This window comes from Chironomus tepperi, unplaced genomic scaffold (assembly GCF_022539635.2).
Source record: "Chironomus tepperi strain 1889 unplaced genomic scaffold, CSIRO-AGI_Ctep_v1 contig_48, whole genome shotgun sequence".
Taxonomy (NCBI): Eukaryota; Metazoa; Arthropoda; class Insecta; order Diptera; family Chironomidae; genus Chironomus; species Chironomus tepperi.
In genome coordinates, this window is record NW_027226170.1 from 1,296,032 (window position 1) to 1,313,790 (window position 17,759).

The window sequence follows — 17,759 nt, forward strand, 5'->3', positions numbered from 1 at the left end:
ATTTTTTTAATGATTAAGTAATTGCCTAACTATCAATTTTCATTAGCATAATAAGCATATTATTAAAATCTATAAATCAAATTAAATTTCAGCTAATAAGAACTTACTGACTATTTATGCATAATTAGCGAAATATGGTACAGTAAATTAGACAATAAGAAAAGTTTTCAATATTTTCATTTCTCTGTGTTTTAATCACAAGTGTCACAAATGAGGAAGGCTTCGCCACGGAGTTTTAAAGATTCCGTCAAAGCTCTTTTATTAACACTCGCTGGAAACCTTCTGTATCTGATTCTGAAGTAGTATAGATGCCTCACAGAGACTGCTCTGTTCAAGAAAGTATTCTTTATTTGTTTTGCTAGAGAACGTCTCAGACAGATTTCAAAGAACTTGTCAAAATGCTCAAAGAAATTCGCCTGAAAATTGTGAAAATTGTACAATTATACAAAATTGTATGAGCTCAAAAGCACAAATCGGTCAATTTTTCAAACATCTGTTCTCAGACTTTTATGACTGCGACTTGGCGCCAAATTCGATTTGAATACTACACCATGCCAGACTAATGCCCTTGTGCTATTCTTGTAGATAGTACAATGCCAGAACCTCCATTAGCTCAGCGAATCCTTTGCATCTTTTGCTGCATCCTAATATGCACTCTTTCAATTCTAAAAATTCATAAACTTCTAAAGATTTATTGCTCACGTTAAACAGATATGCACAAAATTTACGAAAAGAATTCCATAAAATATTTGCTTCCAAACATCCTTGAAACCCCTGAAACATCGATTACATGTTACATAATTTTCATACCAGTATGTTTACTCTACACATGCATATTTATATTGAAAATATATATGTAGCTATATATATCAATAAACAACGTTTTTAATGAGTTTTAATTAAATCATGACTATGTATGTTTGAGCACACAAACCTATTTAATAAGCTGATATATAAATATGTTGTTTTTTTTGCACTTAAATGTAAACATAGCACCTTCATGTAGTGTGAATTGAACATAAAAGGTTCCATGAGGAAATTTAATTTCATAATAATTTTTTCTTAACATAAGGTAATGTAAAAGCAGCACAGACGGTGTAGATGGGAAATTCATCTGTAGGAAAAGTTTTCTTTCCCACATCAAATTCATTGTCAAATTTGAACAAAGTTATGGTAAATAAGTTTTTCCCTCATACAACCACAAATCCTGAATTCATTCATTCATTAATTTATATTTTCGTACTTAATTTGTATCAAATGGGGCTTCCCACGTTTCGTTCATTTTTATTTTGTTCAAGAGATTTAAGGAATGATTTGTGAATGTCAGCAATGAAGCAAAGCTTTATGTGCAGACAAACTTTTTGCACATGTTGCGATTATTTACTTTCACTAGTCACGATAACTTTTTCCATGAATATTTAATTTTGAAGGTTCTGTAGGTTTGAGTTATAGTGTCTACAGCTATTTGACTAATTAAACATTTTCTAGGAAGAATTTGATTTATTAAGTCACATGTAACATTAAATGACTTTATGGAAATTGCAAAAGTTTCAAATATCACATGATTTAGAAATTAAGCTTTCTCGGAAGGCACAAAGCGTGAAAAATAGTTTTTCCAGACCAGTGTGACTCTAATATTGAGTCGTATTTAGATTCACCCATACAACCAAAGGCTAGAGTCACGGCAGCTCGAGAATACTATTTTCCGAGTATTTCACGCCATATGCCTTTGACTTGTAATTTATGACGACACAAAATACACGATAATTGGCAAATAAGTAATTAATAATATTATTCAAATAATAATCAATTATCAGGAATTTTAAAATATTTGTTTATGATGATTGCCAATTTATTTATGATAACAAAGACCGTACAACTCTTGTGTGGGATTAGATTCAATGAAATCCGGCTTTAGGACAGATTCGCACGGATCTCGTGTCAGAATTTTTTGCGAATTTTACACCGTATGATTTCCAGGAATAAGTATAGTTCTTAATATAGATTACACAGTATAACTGACTGTATGTGTATGGAAAGTCGTGGATTACATTTGATCTGTACTGTTATCGAGCTCGGCTAAACATATGTATGCGAAAGCGAGGATTCAAAAGGAGCTAAAAAATTGTAAAGGGACATATTTTGTATTTATTTTCCATGGTGCTGCCACATTCATATGGCTACCGCTTTCATTTTGAAATTCTATAGGGTTCTTTAGATTCACTTATTGATCTGTACGGTCAGCGAACAGTAAGTATCATAAAAATCCTAAACCAAGCCACACTACACTATTTTTGCGGTCAAAAAAGTTCAAAGCTTCTTCTGGCTTAACCTCTGCACATAATACCCTAAAATGGTCTAAAAAATCTCCGGCAAGTATTGATTGAAAGAAAAAGTTTCCGCACAAAACTTTACATCACATAACTCAATAGCAACCACAACAAATAAACTTCTCATCTAAATTAGAAACAGAGTCCCCTAAATTCAATACAACTGACTATGATAAAGTTTTTGTTAATAAAATAAAATTGGAGCAACAACTTCATATTACCATGTCAAAGCAAATGAAAATAAAATAAAAACATTCGGTATCAAACAATGAGCGCTTAATGAAATAAAAATAGCAAAAGTTTTATGTCAGGCATTTTATTTCTATTCATTTCTTCCTTTTCCTTCCCCCCTTTTTTAGTTCCATCAGTTTTAATTTTGCTGTGTGTTTTTTCCATTACAAGTTTATTTCGGGCTCTTCCATCACATTCTCATTTAAGTTAATAAGTCAAATGGAAAAACTGTAAATTCATCATTGAAAGCATCTCAAGCGTAAAACTTAATTTCAAACCGAAAATCACTCTCATCTCTCTCTCACTCATTTTCTACATCCTAATTAGATTTAAATGATTTTCAGTAATGTGGAAAATGTTTTTGTCTAACCAACATTACCTCAACGTTGAGTGTGCTTTTTAATCTAATTCGAGAATATATTTATCTCAGTCTCGTCCTTTTTTTTAATTCACAATAAAATTCTTTGTTGAAGAAAAGTTCCTTTGATTGCCATTCATCGACTGAAAGGAAGTTTGATGTATTGCAGACATATTCGTACACAAAAGGGAGAGAAATGGGAATTTTATTTATTCTTCTTTACTTTATCTTTTTAGTCGAGTGATATTTTATAGCGGAATACTTTATTCCTCACCATCATCATGGTAGTACGCTTCATTAACTCCACGTGTGAATTGTGAAGTGTATTTTACAAACTTTTGATGTCTGCTGTTTGATATGAAAAGTAAATACAATGTCTGTGGTTGGTGAAATTGTGCGGGATAAATCACTTAATGAGTTAAGTGTTCTTGGAAAGTGATTTTCCTAGAATAGGGCAGTTATGTTGAATTTTTCATGATTTTTGTTACTTTTGCTATTGATATTGATGAAATGTTGAGATTTTTTGAAATTTTTGTAATCTATTATAATTTCACACGTGATTAAAACACCCTACACCTCCTACACACTTCACAGCATCAAATGATAGTAGAAATCACACATTACACGTTGTCATGGACTCACATTAAATATTTGTTGTAATAATTGGAAAATTAATTAATTAAAAAATTTAATCCTAGCTTTTAAGATTGCAAGAGAATTCATGGGCGAATAAAAAACTCTTGGAAGGAAACTGTTGATTGAAGTAATTTTCATGGTTTAGCCAATTAACTAGCGGTACTCAGCAATAGAACCAGTTTCAGAAATCATCTTAGTTCTGCAAGCTGTTGCCTTCTGCCTTTTGCAATTATTCATCTTTCACAAATAGTCACTTCCGCAGATTACCACCTTCCTCAGATAACACCTGTGAAGCTTCCCCCAATATCTGCAAATTTTTCAAAAATTATGAGCATATTTACTAAATTGATACAATTATGCTTTCTCGCTATCGGGATCAGGATCGGGATTTCCCGATCCCGAAAAATCCCGGGATCCCGAAAATTTCAAAAGTCGGGATCGGGATTGAAAATTACAATTATTAGGTAATTTTTACATTTTAAATGTCAATTTTTAAAAATTATTTGAAATTTTTTTTATATTTTCCACATTTTGAGGTTCCACATGAGATAGACGTTACTCAGATGACTTGGAGCCTGATTCAATTTTGATCTGGTTCAAGTTCAGTATAAATCCGGCAACATGCCAGAACTTCACCGACCTTGTGTCGACTTTTGGATCGATTAGTCGACTTGTGCTACATATTGGCGTAAACTCCCTTAAGAATTAATTGCCAAGGTTACTTATCAAAACAATGATTGAATAAAATTGATAAATCTCCACAACATAATTTCACACACATTTGTTTGGTGTGAAAAAGTACGGTAATAATCCCACAGCTACTTTTAAATCACCCCCAGGACAACATAATTAATCATTCATTTATAACAATACATCAAGTGTGAAAGTTTTTACAGATGATTGCCTTCCCAGGAAAGAGATTGTTTGATTTTTAGAGATGAATAGTTTAATGGATATGTTTGGAGATGGGGAATCCTTTTATATTTACTATCAACTTCAGAAATAAAAGTAAATAATAGTTTGATGTGTACTTTAGAGATGGGATGGATTCAGGCAATATTCCCGAGCGACACAAATGGTAAAGGCACCGCAACAAAACTTTAAAGTCTTCATTAAACCTCTTTTATTGATAACTAATGGAAGTTGCCTCCATTTGGCGTCCATATGGGTACCAAAAATAGTCATAAAGGTTTAGCGGAACCTTCCTCATTTGTGTCGTTCGGGATTCTTGAGTAAATGGCCTGTAAGTTACTGTTATCAGCCAATGTATGCAGAATCCCTTAAAAACTTTACAGAAACATGTAAAATGAAATATTTCCGATAATCCGACAATACCTTTGGGCTTTATTATATCCATTAAAAGGATTTTTACCAAAATAAAAAACTTTATTCCTTTTTTTAATTTCAATTTTCCGAAAAACTTTCTTTCATTTTGAACTTTTTGACTTTTTTTTCCTTTTTTTTTCTTCATCATCATTCCTTCAATTCATTTCAATCTTCTCATCGACCTGAAAGAAAAGTTTTATAAATGATTTTTTTTCCTCTTTTCTTGCCTTTTTCGTATTTGCTCTCAACATATCACAAAAAAAAGAAAGTTCAAATCCAACTTGAATAATCCCAAAAGCAAGAAACCAGAGTTGCGAAACGGCCTGATTTTATCGGCCGGCCAAAAACGGCGAGCGATAAAAACGGCGGGCCGATTGTTTTTTAAAACGGCGGCCGATAAAAAACGGCGGCCGATAAAAACGGCGAGCGATAAAAACGGCGGGCCGTTTATTTTTTCAAAATGGCGGCCGATAAAAAACGGCGGCCGATAAAAAACGATGGCCGATAAAAACGGCGAACGACTGGCCGATTCTCTCGGCCGCCGACATCGGCCTTCGCAACTCTGCAAGAAAGCAAGAAAGAATAAAAGTTTTTAATTTATTGTGTAGTGAGGTCTTGAGGTCCAATCGCACAATAATATCGAAAAATTAAAAAAAATATATGTATCAGTAGGATAAAAAGAAGGATTTTTTTTTGCTGCTTCTTTTCAATTTGAAATCGATTTATTGTGAAAAGGGATAAGTTGAGCGAAATTGATAAAGTTGATGTGACATTTGAATGATTTATTTATGAAGTTGTGTGAATGGAAGAGATTAAAATTATAATGAGAGTGATAGTAATTTCTAACATGAAGAGATTTTATTAATTTGTTAGAATTTTCTTATAATTTTAGACAGGAAGGTAAGTTGGTGTAATTTTGTAAAGGCAATTTTGCCATATACTTTGATAGTCATTAGAAATATTTAAAGTTAATGGAAACATTGTTATATTGATAACTTTTTATAAATACTAATGTGAGTCAAGGTGGCTCGATGGCCGAGTGGATCGTACCTTGGTTCCTAATTATTGTGATACCGACTATTAATATTGAGCAATTTGATTGACAAAAAACGGAAGAATGTATTTTAGCCCACAACTTCTAAAGCATGACATGAACTTAGCTAATTTTTAGGATTCCTCCAAAACTACCGGCCTACAGCCTTAAACAAACTATAAGATACAGCCGAAAACTGCAGGTCTGTATCTAAAATTCAGCACTTCTTAGTCAAGACCTAATAATTTTTTTTATATAATATGATTAAAAATGGTATAGATCAGTGGTAGTCAATATTTTTGGGCCACTGTACATCAGTGTGTCGCGGCACTCAACTTCCTGAAGATGACAATTAATAAAGGTTGAAATAATTATCGAATTTTAAAAGTTATAAAAACATAATAAAAAGGATTGTAGTTCCTAAAATATCGTTAATATTATTAATTTTATGTTAAAAATAGATCAAATTGATATTCTAGGAGTTGTTCACTTATTACGTTAAGGAGGGACTTTATTTACTAGAAATCTCGAGAATTCAATTGTTAATTTTAAAAACAAGTTAATATTCTATAACGTAATAAATGAAGTGCTAGAGGCATTGCCACAAGCAGAAAACTTTCCTCTTCTCATAAAACAATTCCTTTCAATGAACAATAAAATTAATATTCTAAAAGTTATCATTCATTTACCCTGTCGGCACACACCCTGACCAAGCTAATAATAAATTATTTGATTTTTGTTGCATAATTCTATAATTTTGTAACATCAAACTTAGTCGATAATATTGTTATATCATATCTCATATATAATCTCATCTATCATCATAATATGATGATGATTCTATTCGAATGAATCCAAATATTATATGTATATATATCTGACTATACATGATAGACTGACGCCCTTTTCACATAAAAGAAGATAAAAATAAAGACGGTTAAAGAAGCAGCAGCAGTAGCGGCAAAATGACCAATAACAATTTATGTTCAGATTTCACGATATGCTGTGTATGTTATAGATGTTATGTCTATATCAATTGTGTTACACAATCAAGGGCATCGAGACGGAAATTTTTTTCTTCTTTTTCGTTTCCACATGCTCATTACAATTTGCCTCGTTCTGCTTTTATTTTTCAAACTCAAAAGCTTCGTCATTTTTACTACTTTCTAAATGATTCATCAATTTTATAGACATCATGTATTATTCTTCGAGATCTATGTCGATAAAATAGAATCAATCAATTTGTTAGAATGAGAATATTTGGATCATCATCGGCTCAAGATGGATAAAAAAGAGGAATTTCCTCTCAATGAATTTTAAAGCTTGAACATTTTTAAAAATGACGTCATCATTATTTAATTTAGAGAATATTTTGGGATTTCTGACGTCATAACCGATGTAGAGCTTATGAAAAATTTAATATCAGATCAAAATGTTAGCAAAAGTTGTTGCCCAGGTAATTGTGGTTGTTATGCAAAAAGTTGATTAAAAAGTATCTGACTATAAATAAAATGAAATATTATTTATGGCAACAAAATATAGTTTAAAAAGTGTTGAAAAAATGTTGGTTTTAGGAAATTTTGAATGAAAATCCTTGGTTAGTTATGCTTAAACTTTAAAATGGATATTCAGTTTTGCATCACATTTTGTTGATTTATAGAGAAATTTAATTACCCAGGTAAAGCAATTTAATAAGAATTTTGGACAATTATGAATGGAATATAAACTAATTTCTAAGTTGCCACTGTTCTGTCTGTTAATTTGATTTCCATGATAAAGCCACTTATTAATGATGTCTGTTAATTTGCTATCCATGATAAAGCCACTTATAGGGCCGTTCACTAATTACGTTATGCAAAAAAATTAATTTCAAGACCCACCTCCCCCCATGATTACAAAATGACCATGCAAAAAAACAAAATTCTTTTGTTTAGCCTGTTACAAAATCGCAGTAGTTATAGGCCATATAGAGCTGCATAAGCATCCATCTAGTATTAACAAATGTAACCGTGACGGAGGATTTTTTAATTAATTCACTTAAATAATTTAAGATCTTTAAATTCCAAGGTTTTAATCACCTTAAAAATACAAGACTTTACGCGGTGTTAAAGGCGTAGCGAGAATTCTTTTAGGGTAGGGGATTGACAATTTTTGTATGAATCGAAAAAATTTAGTTTTGGAATTTTACGCAGGAACTTTAAAAATTTGAACAATTTTTCCAAAAAGGTGGTCTACCTCAAAAAATCACAGAACCTCCCCTCTTTCCCCTGAATACACAGAATGTGAAATTCTGTCCGATACATAAATTTCAGCCCATCATTCTCTAATGGGATTATAAACTAGTTTTCCATAAATTATAAAGAGGTAGATAACAAATACCAAGAAATCATATCATTAAAATTATTAATCATTACCATCTCCAGCAACATCTGTAACAACAAGTCTCAATCTTACTGTGAAATAAATTTACTTAAGACCTACTTGTTGCTAACTCGCTTACTGAATAATTTATTAGCATTTTATTTACATTTTACAAAAAAGGACTGAGGTCAAAGGAAAAGTTATTTAAATATTTTTGAAAATATGACCCTTGGCTCTAATATTTTGTGTTTACAATAGTGTATATACTTCTATTCATAAGTTTTTCTTATGTAAAAGTTATCGATTAAAGGCTTTTTGCCTTCATTAAGATCTAAGAATGGAACTATAATAAATTTTTCATTAATACATAAATCTTCGACAGCAACTTTATGAACTGTTGACCCATTATTTATTTCATGAAATAGTTGAGCAAATTCCTGTAAATTCTTACATTTCATAGCCAAGATGTTGGCACTTAATGAAAGACAATTGGCTACCTTTACAGTTTAATTTGGGTAGGATCGTTACGACGGCATTAAAATTTGTTATTTTATATTTTTGCGGTTTATATTATTAAGGTTTTCTACTTGTTTGTTAATTTTAGAGCTTTCGGATGTCTATTAGGTTTCACAGGTTTAATGATTACAATATCAAGTATTTAATGAAATTTCTATTATTGCTTGTTATTGACATACTTGGCTGGGAAATTAATGTAATGAATTAATGATAACTGATATTATTAGACATAGACTGAATGCTTTTGGTTTACAAATCAGTATTAATTAATGTATCAATTATCACATATGTGCATGATTCCAAAATTGTAATAATTATCAAATGTTTAATTAATCCAAAATCGAGGATAGTCCAATTTGATGAAATTGTTCGATAATGAACAAATGTTTATTATTTTAATTAACTAGATAACTAACCCTTACAGGCAAAAAGTTTGCTGTTAGGGCAAACAAAAATGGCATTTCCAAAAATTTATGGCGGCTAAATAATTTTCCGCGACATACAGGTTGCACATCATAAGCTTAAATACACTATATGAGCATGCTCGTAAGCATTGCTCACAGCTTAAGATTAGCATGCTCTCATATCTACTAGAATAAGTAATAACCATAGAAGCAGTGACGTATTAAAGGTATTTTATAAGCAATTTCTTTTTATTTTCTAGAATCTTGTCAAATTCTTGTTAAAAAGAAAATTAATCATTACACTGACTTTTACAAATTGTGACTTTTTAAGTCGACATTTTCTGGAAAAGTTCTGCAGATCTTGGACATTTGAAAAAAAAATTTGAAGAAATTTCCAGCTAAAAAAAGATTTTATTACATTAACTTTTCTAGACTTTTTTGTGAAATGAAAACATCCAAGAAAATTCATAAAACATGTTAAGGTAGCGGAATTTTCTAAATAATTCTGTAAAGCTTTTGCAAAGTATTGACAAAAATTTCTAGAGAAATTCTGTCGACTCACAAAGTCATTCTCGATTGTTACGTATTGAAACTTATTTTATTTTACAAATCACGACCGATATACTCATGTTCAATGTTTCTAAGTTTTTCAATCTAAACTATTATTTGCCGAGTCTCTTTATATGTTTCATAAAATAAGGTTAAAAATAGCATTTTGTGGCCGGGCGTAACACTCGACATTTTGAAGGCTTAGTATAGCCGAAATCTGACTTCGAATCTGACCAAGTATGTAACTTTTCGTGGTAGTTCCTGTTATCGCTAAACTCAACGCCGGTGACCGAGCTGTGTGCCCTGATAAGTGCATTAAAAGATAGAGTAAAAGCCTATCCAAAACACCTTGTCTGAAGGGTGGTAGCCCAACAATCAGGCTAGAAATAGTAAGGTTTATAACAAAAAATTTCTGAAATCAACTTGTACAAACAAAGAAAGCAACCAAAAAAGAACAGGATTGGTGACACTCGACTTATTCATATCATTAATCAAGATTTGATTTGAATTCCGTAATTTTTGGAATTAAGCTAATATTTAAATATTGCTTGTTTTTTATTCAAAAAATTAATCAATTTTTAAAAAATCGAACTCAATTTAAACATATTAAATTTGATTTCTAAATCTTACTTGAACAACATTGCTTCAAATCACAAACGTGAAAAATCAACTTTTGAAAGATTTCCCTAAAATCTCAAAGCTCGTAAAACACGTAAAGAGCGAAAAGAAAAAAATCCTCAAATGAATTTTAAAGCCAGATATTCTTTTTAAATGTTCCACAACAACAAAACAACACAAAAATTTTCTTTCATTCTTCAAGGCGGTACTGATAAAATTTATTTCTTTAAGCATCCCTTAAGCTATTTATTTTTCTTTTTTTCACCCAACAAAATGAATGAATGGAAGCGAAATGAGAAAGAGAAAAAAAAAACTTTAAATGGGTATCTTGCCTTTTGTACACAAGTAACTAACATCCTTAGATATATCAATGGCAATATATTTATCTTTTACGAGAGAGAAAGGTAAGAAAAACTTTTTTTGTGCTCCTATATCGTAATTTCTACTTTGTTTATGTACGTATATGGCACAGAAAAAAATTAAAAATTTAATTTTAGAAAATGAGAAAATTTTTTACCTTTTTTTTTTTTATACCGAGCAGCACAAAACTTTTCACTTTTATTTAAATTTACATTAAATATGTATCCATATATTCTCATTGATTTATTTATTTTCCATCCTTATTTCTCAAAACTGAACTGAAATTTAATCCGAGAAAAATTTGAGAAGATTCTTTTTTGTGCATGCATGTGCTACGTAAATATGTAAGGTATACAATTCACTTCACATTCCTTTAAACAGTCGTGAGAAAAAAAGAAATTCACATCACATTTTTTCCTTTCATTGCCTTCATGTGCTCCTTTTTTTACACATTCTCCATTATTTTATTTTCTTCTCGAAAACGTAATAATTTCTATTCAAATTTTTGTTGTTATTCACACATATACACACTCTGGGAAGCTCTTTCTTAGCTTCAAGGAATGAAAAAAAAAATTGAACTGGTGTAAAAAAAATTTACATTTTTATTCGATTTTCCTTTATTTTCCTTCCTTTTGGCTCCTCAACAGGAAGGAGGAGAAAAAATAAGAAAAAGATATAGCAACAATTTTCACGTTGCGCATAAATTTAATAAACTTTTCCTCACTTCACTTTAAAATCATTTTTACTTTTTTTTACCCTATTGTACGTGCTGCGTAAGGATTTTAAAAATTAGTTGGGAAATTAAAATTCCGCATCCATCACATCCAACTACATTGCTCTCATTCGAGAATTAAATTCAACAAAATGAGTTATTTTTTTCATTTATTTCGGTTCCAAATGAGGTGAAAAATTAATCCAATTAATTTACATTGAAATTGCTGCGCACATTTATTTTATTTTGGCTGCTTTTAATCTAATTTAATTCCTTTTTTTAATTTTTTTGATAAACTTTGCTCACTTGAACTAGGCAGAGAAAATTTTATTTTTACGCGCGTAGCACTGTACCATCCGTTCACTTCGCGAGACCGTCTACTTGTGGGAAAATTTCCTAAAGTATTGACTGGAAAAAGGGAGAAAAGGAAAATACCAAAAAAAAATATTTTTTCAACATTCAATGTTGAATGTTTTTTGTCCTCAATGTTTAATGTTCAATGCTTCATTACCGCATTATGTTCAGAATTGGAAGTAAACCTTCCAATAAAATAATTCCAATAAATTTTTCATTTTTTATACATATCATGAATGCTTCATGCAACAGATTTTTATAACATCTTTCGATTCAATGTCTATGTATATCTATGCATGTAGCTAGCTCTAACTGTGTGTCTATAGTGCAACCTTTTTTTCATATATATATATATATATATTGCTAATTTGATAGGTTGTGAAGAAATGAAAAAAAAAGCATGGCAGCAATGATATGATAAAGTTTTCAGTCACATACAGACATACACCGGCAATATAAAGATGATGATGTTCATGCCATATTCGTAAGAAAATTAGAAGACAAGAAACTTTTTCATTTAAAAGTGTCTCGTTTGCGGAGAGAGGAGCAAAACAAAACATCACAAAAGATTATTCTTCTTTTCATTCATTTTATGTTGCTATATGCATATTGGATGGTTCTAGATGGAATAATGAATGATATAAAATTTTGTTTTGATTCTGTGGTAATGCAATTTCCATTTGAAATGAATGGAAAAAAAAGTGGTAAAAGTGGCTTTGTTTTATGCAATTTGTGCATGTTGTCAAGCTCACTTTGTGTGTTCTGCTACTCATTGTTCATGAATTAAGGGGATTTTGAGAGAAATACATAAGCTTATTTTCCAGAACATTTAGCCATAAAGACTTGATGCAGTTCATTAAAAAAGATAATTTTTGAGAATTAAGCATCGTAATAAACAGTCGAGGAGCTTTTTATTTTCGAAGGAACTGAGAGTTTATGTGAACGTAAAAATATAGTAAAATTTATATACTAATTAAAATATTTTCTATTTTTAACATACATAAATACTTGGAAGTTTCAGATTCTTGGAAAGGAGTCAGCAGAAATAGAATATGTAACAGATAGGTTATTAGGGGTTGTCAGGTAATTAAGCTCTTATGTCAAAGACAATTTAAATTCATAACATATCAGTTGCTTAACAAAACTTTTTTTGATAAGAGGTGGGGGATAGGAAGTGATTTTAAACATATCAAACGCCATAATTTAGGTGATGGATGATTGTTGTCTCGAAAAATCTTAGCAGATCGATTACTTACTTACTTACTTCGCTGATCGTACAGATCAATTGTGATCCATGACCTCCCACAAGAATCGCCTGAAGCTGGCTCTATCGCTGGCTTCCACTTGCCAATTTTCGATACCAAGTGCAATACTATCTCTATCGACAGCTTCCTTCCAAGAGTTCTTTGGACAATCGATTAATGTTATTAATAAAGGGATGGCTTTTGATCAACATAACCGTCATCCCCTTAGATACGACCCTATAACATAGCAAGTTTTTAAGGCATCATCGTAAAATATGCAAACGAACAAGAAAAAGGACCAAGGCGCTCTTAAGGTGTATGTCAGTAGTTTGGATGCTACATGAAGGTGGCTTCCATATGAAATATCTAAAAGCTAATGAAAGAGCTTTTCTTCTTCAAAGAAAACAAAAATTTTGAATATTTGAATTTTGAGCTTTTTTGAATTATGTATCATAAGCGACAAGGCTGCGCCATAGAGCTTTTAAGGCTTCACCATGGAGCTTTCAAGGCTTCGCTAATTTTCCTTTGGAGGCAGCTTCCATTTGGTGTAGATAAAGGAGGCTGAGCGGAGCTTTAAAAGATCCGTGACGGAGTCTTCTTCTTTTGTGTTGGGTATTAGATTATCTTTTATGGACCCACTAAGCCTTCTTTATCTACACCAAATGGAAGTTGTCTCCAAAGGACAATAATCGGAGCCTAACTGGTATTTCTCGGGTATTTTTGGATATTTTTTACTACTTAAGTTGAAATAAATCAGACTCTAGTCCACATATTATGCTAGTTTTATAAAGCTAACTTACCAAAATTTCAATTTCAATAAAACTTGCAAAAACTTGTCAATTTTCAAAAATTTAATGCTTTCTTAATTCATAGTGTGTCACGAAGCAATAATCCATCTTTAAAAGTAATTGAATTAGTCTCAAATTGTACAAGTAAGAAGAATTTATTCAATATAATCTTACATTCCCAAAAATAACTTTCTTTTCTTTAAGAAAAATACATCCAAAAATGAAAAATAAATATTTTTTCATCACATCATGCCTACCATTTGTGAAAATTCAAGTCATCTCTCATCGCTGTTCGTGTAAAGCGTAAACTCATCTCAATTTAATTTTCATTTTCAAGGTCTTTTCTTAAAAAATGCGTTGAGATCATTCGAAACATGAAGTCTTCTTCTTACTTTATTTTCACTTGTAACTTTATAAGAATTGCAAGAATATGTTTTCTACCTGCTTCATTTAGCATCCGTCGTCTACACAGACTCCGTTTTATACATTTATGATATATGGAAAAAAAAGTAATGAAAACTTTTTAATTAGATATTGTTGGAGGTAAGGAATAAGAAGTTAAAGATGAATTTATTTTTATATGACAGGTTGAGAATTTTATGAGCTTCAATTCTTAAGCTGACATGTCATTTTAAATCACACACCTGTGAAGGTTTCTAATTGCCTTTTTTTATTTCTCCTTAATTCGCTTACTTAAAATAAATTAAATATTTTTTTTTTTACGACAAAATTCTCGAAAAAAGTCTCATCGTCGTTTCCTTTGACGTATTTTTTTTTAATCACATGTGCTTATGTGGGAATAAAAATATGTGTACGTGCACCTTTATACATGGCAATCATGGTATTGTTGAATATGAAATCCTGAGAAATTATACCAATTAGTCGCATTTTTTGTTGTATTTTATGATTTACAGGAGAAATTAAACCAGGATATCATAACGTATTCGCTAGAATACCGCCGTATTAACGGTAATACTCAATTTGAGCCACTCAAAGCTGCCTTGATGACGGAGGATTTTGACCAATTTTTACTGTGAAAAATACGGTTTGGAACATTAAGTCGCTCGGGATTCATTTGCAATTCTCAGTTTCTTTCATAAAACATCGCATTTTGTTTTTATTCCATAAAGCATCTATATGAAGTTTTATTGATTTCTTGGAACTTTTGTGTCACTTCAGTAGGATAGAATTTTGTCAATATTCTATTTGTAGTCTGCTGCTTTCTTTGTATGTACATGTTGGGTTCGAAGATGACAGATTTTAAACTTACCCAACTTATCCTGATAGTGGGGCTGCCATCTTTCAGGCAGGGCTGCTTGGATAGACTTATAGTCAATCTTTTTATATGCAGCTTTTAATCACAAAGCTTGGTCATTAGCGATTCATTTAAAAGGAAGAAACCAAACCACAAAAAGGAATGTACATGATTTTGGTTATCCTCGGAGTCAGACTTCGGGTCCTCCAATTCCGTCAATATGAAACTTGAAAACTGGATAATTGTATTGCATGTGAAGATTTCTTGGAACCAGATTCCGAAATCGACTCGGATTATGTATGAAAAATCGACTTGAGTCGACTCCATTTAAACTTCAAATCGTCATCAAGCTCTGCTCAAAAAGTACCCTTGCATTTATATCAATGATTTATTGCTTTATGCTATACACAACATTGTACGTCAAAACAAGACCAAAAACAAATAAACAAACATATTTGACCTTATGTCTGTGAACTCTTAGTGAACTCTTCAACTTCTAAAGCCAAATTCTTCTGAAATTGACCAATCGATTCTAATGACCTTGGTTCAATCCCAAAGAAGGTATTTATAAAAATATATCTGCAAATTAAAATAAATTCTTCCCAAAAGTGTGTAATATTTTTCAAAATTATATTAATGTCCCCCACAACGCCCACCCAAATGAACAATCTCCTCCACATTACTAAAATACGGCATGAAGCATCATTACCTTTTAGTTCATTTCTCATTCAATGTAAAGAAAACAAATGAATTTGAATAAAACCAACAGAGCAATAAAAAGTAATTTGCAAAATAAATACCGAATTCCGGAATCTAAAAAACACAAAAGTTTATAAAAGAATTTTTTACATTTCAGTTTTTAATTTAAATTTTTTTTTTTTTTATTTCTTCTCACTTTCGTTTGTACATTTAAGACTTGTCGAGGTATGGAAAAATTATACTAAATCTCGTGTGTATATCTGCATATTTCTCTTATATTTATTATAGGTAAATACAACAGCGAAAAGTATAGCATCACGGGAGAGAGGAAGCAAAACGAAAAGAAAAACTTTTTTTTTCTCTTTTTCTTTTAAATTTAATTTATGTTTTTGTGCCTGGCAGTAAAATAAATGAAATAAGCAGTAACATACAAAAAAAAAAACAGCGATGAGATTGTGAACGAGTAAGTGAATGAGAGACAAAGTTACTTTTACTTGAGTAAATAACATCATCTTAATAAATAAGGCAATGAGTGAGGAAAGCAAGTATAAACAACAAAAAAAAGTTGAGCAAGAACGAGACGGAAAAAGGAAAATGAATCAAAATACATAAAAAAAGAAGCAGCAGCATAGAATGGCATTTGAGGAGCATTCCATAAAGCAAACAAATGACTTGATATGAATAAATTCATTTAATGATGTAAAAATAATGAACCACAATTACCCATAGCTGGTAAAGCTTATATCCTATTTATGTTGAATGATTTTATCTCCCATTCCATCCTCACTTTTTTTATATACACTTCAACGAACGCCCACACAATATACATGTATTGCTATTGCATTATACTCAAATGATATATACTTAGTGCTAAAGGAATTTATAGATATGACAGTCATTCTGATCATGATGATGATGATGATGATGACAAAAAGGAAAGAATAAACAGCAAACAATACATAAACAGTGAATTGGAAAGTCACACTTTTTTGATGGACTACTTAAACGCATTTGGTTCTTTTTTCATCATATGGAATTATGTAGGGTTGACTTTTACTGCTTTATTATGGATTTTTGTCTTTTGAAGCTTCTGTTTTGGTATGCATGCATATGCGAAAGGGCTTTACTGCTTTGAAGCTTATAGAAAGTTTATCCTGTCTTGAACGAAAAGTTGGAAATATTTCTTTGCTTACTTACATCGTTGGTCTTAAAGGCGATTGAAATCCATGACCTCTCTTAGCGGGTGCCTGAAATTGAGTCTACTGCTGGCTGCTCTTGCCAATAACAAGTTGCCGAAAATGTCTTTTAAAATCCCAAAAAAGGACCATTTCAACAGCTTTTCAAAACTTCTCAATTCTACGATCCAGTTATGGCCCCTCTGTTGCACTTGGGTATATACAGATAATCATGGAATTTAGTCCATTTTAATCCTGAAGCTTAGATCCTTAAATACCCCGAAAGTAGATAGTCAGTTTTACCCTTCCCCTTCCCACTGATAATAGAAGTGATGAATATCCCTACAAAAACTAGACTGACAAAATAGGAACAGTAGTTCCAAAGATCCAACAATAGAAATACAGCAAAAAAATCGGTTGTATTTGCTTATCGGATTCACTGAGACACATCTACCTTGATGCCTGTAATGGTGAATAATTTTTTATTATGTGGATTATTTGACTTTCGCTATATGAGAATCTCCTTATTGAAAATAGAACGACATCATCATGCTCTTGTGTATACGAAACAATACTATGTAAATAAATATGTGGTTTTATAGCTTGATCATAAATCTTGAGCTCTTCAATACATTATATTGTACTAACCGACAACTTGAATCGTCTTCTGTAATGTTCTTGTTGATACTTTTTTCTTTTTATGGAAAGTGGCATATATCTGCATTCTAGAGCATTATTTCTCTCTGTTGCAGTGTTGTTTACGTCTATATCAAATTGCATGATGCAAAGGAAAAAAGGAGAAATTGGATT